General features: G+C 39.8%; 1 protein-coding gene and 1 pseudogene across 2 annotated transcripts in view; both read left to right on the top strand.

The window, feature by feature from the left end:
- Positions 1–13,243, top strand: part of FBXO36 (F-box protein 36) — a 100,101-nt gene that overhangs the window by 44,691 nt on the left and 42,167 nt on the right. The window lies entirely within an intron of this gene.
- LOC309630898 (T-complex protein 1 subunit alpha pseudogene) lies at positions 3,305–13,241 on the top strand (annotated as a pseudogene). The gene is made up of 2 exons: positions 3,305–3,397; positions 8,370–13,241. The product of its transcript is annotated as a T-complex protein 1 subunit alpha pseudogene (transcript).

Raw genomic sequence — 13,243 nt, 5'->3', positions numbered from 1 at the left:
GGACAGAGAATGACAAGTACATACTCCTTTGTATGGTTGTGTGAAAAGTTTATTCAACCAGTCTCCTGCTGCCACACTCAGGTTGCTTCTAATCTTTTTAGCTTTTGCAAATAATACCTCAATGGAGAACCTCATTTATTATTAGATCATGCTAAATTTCCCTCCCTAGCTGTTGTACCATAATCATCAGATTTCCTGTTTCTCCACAGCCTTGCTAACAGTGTGTTTTCAGTCTTTAGGATTTTGTCAGTCTGGGTAGATGAGAAACAGAAAACACGTACGTTGGTGTGATTTTAATACGCTTTTTATTATTCTGAGTGAAATTGAGCATCTTTTCATGTTTATGGACCATGTGAATATTTTCCCTGTGAACGTGGTTTTCCTGTCTTTTGCTCACTTTTAAAATTAATTTGTTGGTTGTTTCTCTATTTCTACAAACTCTTTAGGGAGATTAACCCTTTGTTGTGATATTAACTGTGAATGTTTTTCCCAGTTTGTCATTTTTCTTTTGTCTTTGCTGTATTTTTTTTTAAAAATCAGGCTTCTTGCTATGCTTTTAGTACAGTGAAAATTACCCTTTTTAGGTTCCATAAATTTAATAAATGTATAACCACCACCATAATAAAGATATAAAATATTTTCACCAACCCCAAAAGTTTTCTCATGTCCGTTTGCAGTGAGTCCCCTTTCCCACCTCCATCCCCTGGTACCACTGACCTGATTTCTGTTTTGCCTTTTTCAACATGCCCTAAATGGAATCATACAGTGTATCTGGTTCTTTTTTATATCTGGCTTCTTTCACTTAGCATAATGCTTTTGAGATTCAACCATGTTTTTGCATGTATGAGCAGTTCTACTTATTGCTGTGTAATATTTTTTCATTTGGATGTATTTATCTATTTACCAGTTGATGGATATTTTGGTTGTTTCCAATTTGGAGGTACAGTGTATTATGAACAATGCTGCTTTAAACATTTCCATACAGGTCTTTGGAGACTTTGCCGTACAGAAGTTTTTTATATTTATATAATCAAATGTATAAATCTTCTCTTTTCTGGCTTTTGGATTTTGAGACATAGTTAGAAAGATAATAAGAGGATTCACTATTTTTTTTTCCTTCTAGTACTTGTATGGTCTCATTTTTTTTACATGCAGATCTTTGATCTATTTGTAATTTATCCTGAAGTGAGGCATAAATCAATTTTCTTTTTCTAACTGGCCACCCAATAGTCCCCAAATTCCTATATCAATCTTTTAAATCTGATTTAAGAAAATCTATTTTACAATTATTTGTAATTACTTATAGTTTATTAGAAACATTTTAAGTTTATTACAATTATTTGTGTTTATCACAAATATTCAATTAAAGTTAGAAGTTAAAAACCTATTTTTCTTTAAATCTCAAATACAACTTACAAATCTAGGAAATTCAATTGTAAATCAAGTAATTTTGTATTAAAATTAAAAACACTCATTTTCATTGTTCTTTGATTAATGTTTAATTAGCTTATAAATTTAACAAATTGTAATCCCTTAAACATTTAAGCACAGTTTATGAACTTAATCAAATTACCTTAAAAATTATAAATTAAAGCCACAAAACTCTTAAATATAATAAATTAAATTCTCTTAAATTTAAATAACACTGACAAACATGATTAAATCCTCTTAAGCATTTCAATCTATCTCATGAATTTAATATATTTGGTTTTCTCAAGTACTTCTGAAATCTAAAGAGACATAATTACAAATCTAACAAAATCAAACCACATGTTTATAAAACTGTAGAGAAACAAACTTTAAAATGTAGATGATCAAACTCTTTTAAACGTTTAAACATCTTAAAATCATTATAAATTTAATAGATATTCCTAAGTTTAAACGTTGACTACCAACTTAATCATTTGCATTAGCCTATGTATTTAAATTAAAATGGCAAATATAGTATGTCAGATTCTTGACAGCATTTTAAACATCTTAAGGATACACAAAGTGCAGCTTCTAGTTCTAGTACTATTGTATATCTTCCCTCCCTCTGGCAATGCCGCTAAAACAATAATTATAGGGTTTTTCTAAAGCATAAACCCACAAAGACAAAGAGAATGGGAAAGGCGACAAAGGCAACAATTTTGCATGCTGAAAAGCAGATGACTTACTGGTAGCTGATTTAACAGCCCTGAAAAAGCTGAATTCTAAGCTAGTGGTAGGGAAGTCAGGAAGTAATCAGATTTGCGCCCCAGAACCTCAGAGCAGGGCGGCTCAGGAATGGGCGGAAATAGGTTCTTTTTGAATGCTAGAGTAGAAAAGGACCTTCGAACAAGAAGGATGTTTGACATCCTGTTTGTGTGTGTGTGTGTGTGTGTGTGTGTGTGTGTGTGTGTGATCCTATTTCCCTGACCAGGGATCAAACCTGGGCCCCAGCAATGATAGTGCCAAATCCTAACCACTGGACCACCAGGGAATTCCCAACAGCCTGTTTAAAATGTGGTTAGAACCACCTTCATCTTCATCCCCTACTCTCCTTTGCACAACTAGCAAGAGCTTTGCCTCACCACCCAGGAGAAGACCAGAAGTTTGGTCTCTGGAGGGGTAAACTAGGGATACAGTGGACTCAGGACCCCAGGCCACTGGGGACAGAGGAACTCAGGGCTGAATATGGCAAGGGATTAAGGGAAAATCCACATACTGAACTGGGAGACTCACTCTGACTTGCCAGTGGCTCACAGAAAGCTGTGGGCAGCCAGGTTTATACCCTCCAGGAAGAAAGCTGGAAGATTCTTCACCAGGCTGAAACGAGATCTCAAGATGTTGATAGTCAGCAGCCTCCAACCAGAGAGCTTCAGCAGGTCACCCTACGGTGAGGTCCTCCTCTGGACAAGCCCTGCTCAAATGCCCAGATCTTCCAGTCAGCTTCCTAGCACCCTACTCCTGAATACACGTGAACGGTGATGAGTTATCAGGCTTTTGAGGAAAGCCAAAACAAATGAACAATAACAACAACATACAGGAAATGTAACTTTGGAAAAAACAAAGGCAATGAACAAAGGCAGAACAAAATACTCATCAGTAATATCCTCAGAAGGATAAGAAAGTTATTGTATCTATGAAACAAGGACAGTACACAATAAAAAAGAAACACTCAGAAAACTAAAAAGAGCTTTTAGAAAATAAAAATATATAGGAAAAAATGAAAAACTGCATAGAAGGGTTGGAGGATAAAATTGAGAATATCTCCTAGAAAAAAAGAATCAAAAGTAAATGATGGGCAATAGGGAAAAAAACATAATAAAAGAATTAGACCAGGATGTCCAATACCTGGAAAAAAGAAATTCCAGAAAAAAGTACACAAGAAAATGTCCTAGACGTGAAGTATTCCCAGATTAAAAGCTCTCACCAAGTACCCTGCAAAATAAATGAAAAAATGAGATACCATGCCAGGTATCTCAAGCAAAGTCCATTGAGGAGAGAAAAACCATACTTATTTTACCAGAGACAATTTATTATTAAGGATTGTTAACTAATAGAAGATGGTTAACAACTTAAAGGGTAAAAGAGGGCAAAAACTTGTACACAAATGTTTATAGAACCTTTATTCATAGTAGCCAGAAACTGGAGCTAAGCATGAAAGCAGTAGTTTGGAAGAAAATCCAAAAGTTGTGGGAGAGTACAGTTTGAATCCAGGATGAAAATGGGAGGGAGTAGGGGTGAATCTGAGATGTTTACAGCTTTCCCAAAGTGGAAATCAAAAGGAAGCTAGCTCTAAGTCACTGCAGAGCCAGCTTAAGAGCCCAGCACTTTACTGCTGTTATCACCATGCTCTCGACGCCACAGAGATAATATTCTGAGTAAAACATTAAAGACTCAGACGTTGAATATGGGGAAGTTTTAGGAATACCTTCATCTATTTATTCTACTTATATTTTCCATTTTTAGGTATATACAAGGCTAATGTAAATTTATTATATTAAAATTAATGTAATACATATATTATGTTAATATAATTTATAAAGCTAATGAAGTACAGTTGACCCTTGAACAACAAGGCGGGGGCAGCCACTGACCCTCCATGCAGTTATAAATCCTTGTATAACTTCATCGTCTACCCTCCTATTGAAAGTTTTGCATGTTGCAGGAAGGGGGACCCCTTCCAGCGGCTGAGAGTGGGCTCTTGTCTAATACTCGCAAATGAATTGTCCGAGGAAACACATGTGCTGACAAAACAAGAGACTTTATTGGAAAGGGGCACCCGGGCGAAGAGCAGCAGGGTAAGGGAACCCAGGAGAACCGCTCTGCCATGTGGCTTGCAGTCGCAGGTTTTATGGTGATGGGGTTAGTTTCTGGGTTGTCTCTGGTCAATCATTCTGACTCAGGGTCCTTCCTGGTGGCTCATGCATCGCTCAGCCAAGATGTATTCCATTGAGAAGGATTCTGGGAGGTTGATAGGATATATGGACTGGCGTCTCCTCTCTCCTTTTGGCCTTTCCCAAAGTCTTCCAGTTGGTGGTAGCTTGTTAGTTCCATGTTCCTTACCAGGATCTCCTGTTGTAAGATAACTCATGCCAGTGGTTACTATCGTGCCTGTCCAGGGCGGGCAGTTTTGGTCAGTGGTTCCCCTAATACATCCGTGGATTCAACCAAACGCAGGTCATGTAGTCCTGTAGTATGTATTTAGTGAAAAAAAACTGCGTAGGGCTTCCCTGGTGGTGCAGTGGTTAAGAAAGAATCCGCCTGCCAATGCAGGGGACACGGGTTCAAGGACTGGTCCAGGAAGATCCCACATGCCGTGGAGCAACTAAGCCCGTGTGCCACAACTACCGAAGCGCATGCACCTAGAGCCTGTGCTCCGCAACAAGAGAAGCCACTGCAGTGAGAAGCCCATGCACCACAACAAAGAGCAACCCCTGCTCACCACAACTAGAAGAAAGCCTGAGTGCAGCAATGAAGACCCAATGCAGCCAAAAATAAATAAATAAATAAATAAAATAAATAAGACTCTACCTCCAAATACAGTCATTAAAAAAAAAAAAAACAATAAAAACAAAAACCTGCCTATATGTGGGCCTGTGTAGTGCAAACCTGTGTTAACCAAGGGTCCACTGTAATATAATTGCTAAAAATAACATAATAAAATACATGTCTAGTGAAGAATAAAAGAGCTCTTTCAATAACTATAAAACAAGTGATAGAAAACCATTGTGTTTCAGTTTCCTTAACAGTGTTATTTCTTTCTATATAATAAATAATGCTATGACATTCAATGGATGGTGTATTAAATCTGATGGAACATGGCATTATTTCACATAAAAACAAGTTTAAAGAAAAAGAGGTTCCAAACACAGGGACAGTGCTCTGGCTCCTTCTCTCCACAATCTATTGGTTCTGTCTCCTCCAGGAAACATTCTTGTCACCTCATGCTGGCTCCCCTCATAGTCACAAAATGGCTGCTGCTTCTCCAGTGATCACATCAAAACACAACAGCCAGTGCCCAAAAAGGGGCTGTGTTTCTCCTGTGAATGAAAAATGTTGCCTGCCATATCAGTAAACAAAGGATGTTGCAGCCATCAAGCCACTACAGCCATCCTGGATGGTGAGCCCTGAGGAAGCTCAGGATGGAGACCAATGGGCTGCCCACTGCCAAGCCCTCAGCCCCTGCAGCCACCCCCAGCGGTGCACCCTGAGGGGACTCAGGATGGGAAAGAAACAGGATACTGGCCCTAGATAGCTAAAGGAAAGATTTCAATGAGCCCAGATTCTTGCATCTTCCCAGATAGAAAAGTGCTAAATTCATTAACTTGACATATCTGGTTTTCTTTAATTAACAGTAATCTTTTGATGTTCTGACTACCTGCTTTGTCACAAAACTCCTATATATCCTGTCTGAGAAGCTGCCTCCCGGGCAGCTTGAAGTCCTCAGAAAGTCTGCCAAATAAAACATAATTCTCAACTTTTAGGTTGTGCATTTTTTTTTCAGTCAACACTCCTTATAAGTGATAAAATCTTTCCCAGAAGCTCCTGCAGATTTCTCCTGCTGTCTCATTGGCCAAAATTTTGTCACATGCCCATGCCCATACCAATCATTGGCAGGGGGAACAAACCTACAAGGAATGGCTTAGACCCATCATGTCCCACCCCCTGGGGCTAGAGGTGAGGCCCATGCACTGAGCACAAGCAATGCAGAGGAGAGAGGCTATGGGAAAAATCAGGGTTCATGTGGGAAGAGCAGGTGGGCAAATGAATGCCGGGGAGCAACCAACAATGTCTGCCACCGATTCCTAATCACACCCACTGTGTTAGAGGTGCATTAATTCGACTCTCCGAGGACAGCTTCATTTCTGAGTTCTTAAAGGAAGAAACATTTCAGTGTAGTCAGTTTTCCCTTATTAAAAACTTCCATTTATTCCATTTTCATTTCAGCCTCAGACTCATCTTTCCCATATTTAATAATGATGCTTTTATTACTAATGTATAAAAATTGCTACTATTCCAGAGGAAAATTTTCAATAGCTGAAAATCTAAGTTTTGCTGTGTTTAGACCAATTGAGCCAAACATAGACACATAGGGGAACACATATTTGAAGTTGTAAATTTGGACCCAAAGCATATCATAATTGTTTATAGTTTAAATATGCAGTGAACTAAAATAATCTTCATAATTCATTTAAAATACATCTTTCTACATTTTAGAATGCCAGTGCTTTGTGAGCTTTTGAGTAATATCAAAAGGTAAAATTACTCACAGTTTGCCCTTGCAATTCTTGCTTCTCCATTTCTCAGTAGAATGTTCAGATAACAAAATCCTTCTTCATCAAATAAAATATCTAATTTCATAAACTCTCTCTGACACAATCTCAACCCCACTCTGTAAAATCCCCAAATTATATATGATTTCCAAAACGGAGAAATTTGATCTGATAGAATAACAACAGTCTGCAGGAGAAAGCAGAAACAGTCGTGTGCTAAATTACAATCGTATTTCCTGGACAGATGCTTAGAAAGAGTCAGAATGTCCCATTTAGTATGCGGTATCTGGCAAGTCACCCTAATCCTTCATGAGCAACTTTGTTTATTGACTGGATAGATGGATGACTATTTAATTATGCTGTTGAGAAAATACTTACTGCAAAGAATGTGCAATTCTTAATGATTATTGATGATTAGAAAAGTCAAATACCAAGTCAGAGTGAAAAGCTGAAATAAAGATCCTTGAAGAATACAACTAAGAAAGCAGAACTTGATGAAGTATGTTTTTGTTTTTGTTTTCTTTTTGACCGTGTGGCATCTTAGTTCCCTGACCAGGGATGGAACCCGTGCCCCCTGCAGTGGAAGCGCGGAGTCTTAACCACTGGACCGCCACAGAAGTCCCAATGAAGTATGGTTGAATATTGTTAGATAGTTGATTAGAAAAAGACAAGGTTCTGATCTGTAGGTATTTGGGGGCTGAGTGTGTTATAAGTATGAAGGGGTGACCAGCAAGGGAACAAGAGGGAAAGAGGGAAGGAAAGAGGCAAGGACCGTCCTCTACGGAGCTCACGGGCTGGCATCATGTGCCTGGCATCGTGCTGGGCACTTTGGATTTATCCCAGGTCATCCCTCCAAATTCAATGAAGTGGGCATCGTGGTTGTTTCCATTTTGGAGATGAAGAAACTGAGGTCACAAGAGATTAAGACATTTGCCCAAAAGAGACGTTCCTGGTGGTCCAGTGGTAAAGAATCCGCCTTCCAATGCAGGGGACGTAGGTTCGATCCCTGGTGGGGGATCTAAGATCCCACATACCACATGGCAACTAAGCCCACGCACCACAACTAGAGAGCCCGTGCTGCAAACTACAGAGCCCATGCGCTCTGGAGCCCGTGCACCACAACTAGAGAGAGAAAAACCCGCATGCCACAACTAGAGAGAAGCCCGCGTGCCGCAACAAAGAGCCCATGCCACAGCGAAAGATCCCACATGCCTCAACAAAGACCTGATGCAGCCAAAAATAATAAATAAATAAATATTTTTTAAAAAGACATTTGCCCCAGGTAAATGACAGAGACCAGGGTTTAAACCCAGACCCTTCTAACACCAGAGTCTCTGCTTGTGTCCCAGCAGCAGGATTTTTCAAGTGTAGTGATGGGAGTAGCACAATCTCTGAACCTGGGGAACCGGGGTTGGGTATATATTGTCCAAATATACTCAAATCCTGAGATGCCCACTGGGCCCACCTTTTCCCAGTGCCTCCTGAGTTCCTCTCCTGGTGGGAAAAGGACTTAAGCTTTAGGGACCTTCACTGGGTGAATGACAAACACCTCGTCGTCTTGCCATAATAATTCGTGCAGAAGAGACGTCGGGATCAATGAGGAATCTCAGACCTCTCTTTTAAAAGTAGCTCAATTTTCATTTGGAAGGTGAAGAAACTTTTGAAGCTTCAATGTTGGTACAGGAGAGAATTTGTGATGATGAACTGATCTTGATTAAAAGCGCTAAGGCTCATACCTTTGCGTCATTCATCTTACGTGGGGCAAATGATTTCATGTGTGGCGAGATGGAGCGCTCTTTACCTGATGCTCTTTGTGTGGCGAGAGTTTTGGAGTCAAAATCTGTGGTTCCGGGTAGGGGTGTTGTAGAAGCAGCCCTTTCCATATACCTTGAAAACTACGCAACCAGCATGGGCTCCCGGGAACAGCTTGCTATTGCCGAGTTTGCAAGATCTCTTCTTGTTATTCCTAATACTCTGGCAGTTAATGCTGCCCAAGACTCCACAGATCTGGTTGCAAAATTAAGAGCTTTTCATAATGAGGCTCAGAACGCAAAAATCTAAAATGGATTGGTCTTGACTTGGTCAATGGTAAACCCTGAGACAACAAACAAGCAGGGGTGTATGAACCAACCATAGACAAAGTTAAGAGTTTGAAATTTGCAACTGAAGCTGCAATTACCATTCTTCGAATTGATCTTATTAAACTACACCCAGAAGGCAAAGATGATAAGCATGGAGATTATGAAGCTGCTGTTCACTCTGGAGCCCTTGATGATTGATCTGATTTCTTTTATTTATAACAATGTTAGATGCAATTTTCTTGTACCTCGAGTATTACACGTTAAAGTGCAACAAGCTGTCAAAAAATAAATAAATAAAAGTAGCTCAATTTTCAAATTTATTAAAACGATTCACTGGAAATATCTGAGAAAACATGCTAAATTTAAATTAAAATTTTAAAGAATTCTCACGGGTCACATGATTTCTATTAAGATACCAAATGATGGTGTGTGTCCTATAATGAGACTGGCCGCCTGCCCTTCCTGGAGAGGGTATGAGGCAATGAAAGAGAACTAGACTCTTTCTAGGTCGGCCTCTGCCTGGGAGAGGAGCTGGGACAAGTTATTTCACTGTCTGCCGTCGACTTCTTCATCCATGAAAAGACAGTCAGTCACGCGCTGCTCACAGGTGATTGGGAGCCTGATGAAACCCATGTTCCAGCCAAATCTAAACAGTCGCAAAACCCCTGGGAAGCTCCTCTGTGGCTTTTCTTGCAGGCAGGGTTGTTCATTAACAAAACATTCGCAGCTGATAAGATGTTCAAAACAGTATTTACAGATTTTAAGGTTTTCAAAATAGAGATAAATATATAACAATAAATGCCTATGCACTTTGACTTAAAATAAGCTAATACCATGAGAGTTAGTACCCAACTCACAAATATTTGGGGGCTACACTTTAGCTTCCTTCAAGCTGTATCTGTGATGTGAAATAATTGCATTTATTTATTGCCAAGCTAATATGCTCCTTCCCTCTGCACATATAAATATTTTCCTTTAAATATTTGGAGCAGGGGTGTATACACTTCTGAGCCTTTTAACAAATGATCATTAACATTGATCTATGTTATTAATCATTTCTTCACAAATTGTTTTATTGGCCACAGAGTATTCCATCATCTAAATGGGCCATGATTATTTAACTAGTCCTAACTATTGGACCCTTAGGTCAGCACTGATTTTTCATTATTATAATTAACCTATGACAAACATTCTTATATAAAAAATGTTGTACATGTCTCTGATAAATTCCTTAGGAGTAGAATATCTGGGTCAAAGGGCATGGATGACTTTAAGGTTTTTGGTAGATATTGCCAAGCCAATTTACACTCTTCTCCATGAGTATTAAGGGGCTCCCTTTTTTTTTTTTTTTTTTTTTTTTAATTGTCCTCACCAATATTGGGTTTTGTCACTTAAAAAAAAATCTTTAAAATTTGAGAGACAGTAAGTGTTAGAAAATATCTAATATCTTTTTCTGTTTTAATAAGTACAGTATATAGAACATAATAGAGTCTTGACTAGGCTCAGTTGTGGTTCTGAGGAGCAGATTTCTGTGTACTGTCTGTAGAGGTGGTCTGATGAGTTGTAGTATGCAGGTTGTACGTAAAGAAAGCTTCGTGACTCAGAACAAACACTGTGTTTGAGAGTTAGAAGTGAGAAGGCTTGGATTCTGGTTTTAGCCAGCCGTGTTTCCTTAGGCAAGTGTTATATCCTTAGGTATTTACCTTAAATACCTCAGAGGAGCCAGTAGTATGCTTGTCTGTGTGTGCAAGGTAATTTGAGTCTGTGCCCTGAGGAGTCTCCCTCTAGAGGCCATTACAGCAAGCACTTCGAATTTTGCCTTCTAAATCAGTACCAGAGGGCTAATTAATTAGCAGAAGAAATGTCAGAAATTATTTTTAATTGGTGAAATGGATGATGTGCAAGGTATGAAGCTGACAAGTAAGATTGTACAAGTGTCTCTCTGCCTTTTTTTTGAACAATGTAAGAAGTAAGCTCCATAACCAAATGTTTCTGGGTTACGCCCTGTCTAGAACTCCATGCATTCCAAAATCTTCCACTTAACCCACGATTTAGTTGCTTGATCTAGCTAGAGGGGTAGCTGATTAGGTCATTATAATTTAGGTGCACTTGTCCCAGAGAGAAACTTTCCTGAGAAGGTTCCTGTAGGGTGCCAGAGTGGATGGGAGGGGGCACCCCACTGAGCTTCCAGAAACATGTTTTGGACTCCCGTGGTGTCTGTCTTTCTTATGGCAGAATTTAATTGTAACATAACATCTGGTAGTGTGGTTGTAGGGAGGGACACCTATCACTTCTGACTTAACCTGTTTGAAATATTTTCCTCACATGAGTCACAGGAAATGGACTAAATTATTTCTGACTTCCCAACTAGTTCTAAAAGTTCTAGATTATGTGTATAAAGAATGTAACATTAGATTCAGATGACCTGTCATCTTCATCGAATAGCAAGGGAATATTATTTATAATATTTAATGTTAATTAATTAATTAATTAATTTTTGGCTGCGTTGGGTCTTCATTGCTGTAAGCAGGCTTTCTCTAGTTGCGGTGAGCACGGGCTACTCTTCGTTGCAGTGCATGGGCTTCTCACTGCAGTGGCTTCTCTTGTTGCAGAGCATGGGGTCTAGGTGAGCGGGCTTCAGTAGCTGTGGCATGCAGGCTCAGTAGTTGTGGCTCATGGGCTCTAGAGTGCAGGCTCAGTAGTTGTGGTGCATGGGCTTAGTTGCTCCATGGCATGTGGGATCTTCCCAGACCAGAGCTTGAACCTGTGTCCCCTGCATTGGCAGGCGGATTCTTAACCATTGCACCCCCAGGGAAGCCCTTAATATTAATTTTAATAATACTTAATAGAAAGAAATGAAAAGGAAAATTGAAGTGCAGAGAGATTAAATAAATGAGCCAAGTTTGTCTTTGCTCCAAAATTCATGCTCTTTCTCCTGTAATACCTGATACCCTTTGGTTATAGATCGAATTGTGTTCCCCCCTTAAAGTCTTATGTTGAAACCCTAACCCTTAACGTAACTGTATTTGTACATAGGGCCTTTCAAGAACTAATTAAGGTTAAATGGGGTCATAAGGGTGGGGCCCTAATCCAATATGACCAGTGTCCTTATAAGAAGAAGAAGAGACACCAGGGATGCACATACACAGAGGAAAGACCACATGAGGACACAGTGAGAAGGTGGCATCTGCCACCAAGGAGAGAGGCCTCAGGAGACACCAAACTTGCCAACACCTTGATCTTGGACTTGCAGCCTCCAGAACTGTGAGGGAATAAATTTCTGTTGTTCAAGCCACCCAGTCTGTGATATTTTTTTATGGCAGCCCTAGTAGACTGATATACCCTTAACTCTATGGAGATGGGGCAGAAAGATACTAAAGAGGATGATTTTAGTGAGCCTCATGCTGAGAAAAAACAAAAGTGGCAGGCTAAGGGATTTTCTGAAAGGAATCAGCGACCACGATATTCTGAGATTATGGAGTTTTGTAACCTACGTGTGTATATATTTTCCCTCAGCTCCCAAGGAGGCTCCCAAGGCAGTAGCCCAAGGAGGTGCACCCAGGACCTGTGAGGACCACGGGGAGTGTTGGGTGGCTGGGGATGGGGGAGAGGAAACTAAATAAAGGGAGGCCTCTTAGCAATTTTCACCTACTTAACAATTTTGCCTTGGGCAGAGCTGAACTAATTTTAACCTTACATGGTAATGCCAGTGAGGGAAGAAACCAGAACTAGGAAGCCAACCAGTTTCTCAGCACTGTCTGTCTCCTTACCCATCTTTTCCCTGGGAGCCCTACTGCAGGAAGAGTTTGGTTGACACTGCTATGAAATCAACATAGAAACTAAGTGCAGTCCATAACCATGGAAATGAGGTTTGCTTCTGATAAACCAAAATGCTCATAAAAGTCAAATGCACTATCAGCAGATCCATTACCAAGAAGTGTCCTGGGTAATGACACTCTGATGCATCAATCAAGGCATGATGGTGCTTTTCCTGGCTCTATCCAAGTACCTGTCTCTCTCCACGAGAAAAGTATCCACTCTTCGTGTCTGCTCTGTAGACAGGGAAGGGAGGAGGAGAGCTAAGGAATTACTTTGGAAATGGCTCCCAAAGGTAAAGAATCTCTATTCTCAGGAACAGCCAGCCATTTGGCTCTGGGTGATTTACCACCAATTGACTTTATAGATTTTTAAGATTCCTTCCAGCACTTTGGTTTTGTGCCCCTAATCTCTAAGGAAAATGTTCACTGATGCACAGACCTCACTTCTAATTTGATGTGATGCCAGTTTGTGAAGTTACACCTGCTGTTGTTACACAGCCTTATGCGCCTTCCATGATGGTGATTTTTTTAAAAATCCCAGACCTAAACGCAGCTGTTGGTATTGAAATCAGTTTTAATTCATCTCACTTTCTATCTGTTCAAT

Source organism: Balaenoptera borealis (assembly GCF_965194805.1).
Source record: "Balaenoptera borealis genome assembly, chromosome: 6".
In the NCBI taxonomy this organism is placed as follows: Eukaryota; Metazoa; Chordata; class Mammalia; order Artiodactyla; family Balaenopteridae; genus Balaenoptera; species Balaenoptera borealis.
Note: the sequence above shows the minus strand (reverse complement) of the source record. Positions and strands in the feature narration are given on the sequence as shown.